The following is a 1258-nucleotide window of genomic DNA, read 5'->3' on the forward strand; positions in this document are numbered from 1 at the left end:
CACCAGGGCTGGAGAAGAAGCTGAGGCCAGGACACCAGGGCTGGAGAAGCTGAGACCAGGACCTGCCCCCTCAGAGCTGACATCCTCGCCCAGAGGCGGTGCTCTGAATTCAGACTTCCAGCCTCCCTAACTGTGAGAAAATTTAAAGCCACCCCCTTTTGGTATTTTTGGTAAAGCAGCCATAGAGAACTAAGGCAGGCTATAATTCCCAGGTGCAGTGTTAATAAAAGAAAGAAACACCCCAGCACCTCTCTGTTGGAGAAAAGAAACAGGGTAGCACAGGGCGAAGCTCTGAGGATGTTGGCTCCTAACTTTATGTGTTTTTTGACCAGGATGGGGCTGTTTCTGACCTAAGGAACCAGCTGAGTTCTTGCTCGCTGCTGCCTCCCTGGCCTGGCAGGAGCTCTCAGCAGGGAGCCACCATGGGGGTCACAGAGGCAGCCAAGGGCAGGGAGCCAGCCTGGTGCCTCCACTCTACGCCCTGTGCTGCAGGCCTGCACTACACCCAGTGTGAGTGTGGGGCGCAGGTTGCCTGGAGGAGGGGTCCTGGTGCACAGGGTGGGCAAAGGCTGGAGGCTGGGATGGACCTGCAGCAGAGGCAGCCTGGGAGTGCTGTGATGGGGGGCCTGCGATGGAGGGGAAGTAGGGCCGGGAGCTGCGGCTTCAGCCCCTTCCTGCTCCAACTGTGGGTGTCACAACCAGCAACGGCCTTGGGAACACAGCCCAGGTGTGGGTCTGGCTAGGTCCCCAGCGGAACCACCCTTAACGGAGGGGAAATGGAGGGCTCACGCCTGCTTTCCCTGTCTCTGTCTCTTCATCTCTCCCTGTCTCTTCATCTCTCTCTGTCTCTTCATCTCTGTCTCTTCATCTCTCTCTGTCTCTTCATCTCTCTCTGTCTCTTTATCTCTGTCTCTTCATCTCTCTCTGTCTCTTCATCTCTCTGTCTCTCCCTGTCTCTGTCTCTTCATCTCTCTCTGTCTCATCTCTCCGTCTCCCTGTCTCTTCATCTCTCCGTCTCCCTGTCTCTTCATCTCTCTGTCTCTCCCTGTCTCTTCATCTCTCCGTCTCCCTGTCTCTGTCTCTTCATCTCTCTGTCTCTCCCTGTCTCTTCATATCTCTGTCTCCCTGGTCTCTCTCTTTATCTCTCTGTCTCTTCATCTCTCTGTCTCTCTGTCTCTGTCTCTTCATGTCTCTGTCTCTCCCTGTCCTTGTCTCTCTCCATCTCTCTCTGTCTTTCTGTAAAATAATAATTCCCACA

This window comes from Trichechus manatus, unplaced genomic scaffold (assembly GCF_000243295.1).
Source record: "Trichechus manatus latirostris isolate Lorelei unplaced genomic scaffold, TriManLat1.0 scaffold00057, whole genome shotgun sequence".
In the NCBI taxonomy this organism is placed as follows: Eukaryota; Metazoa; Chordata; class Mammalia; order Sirenia; family Trichechidae; genus Trichechus; species Trichechus manatus.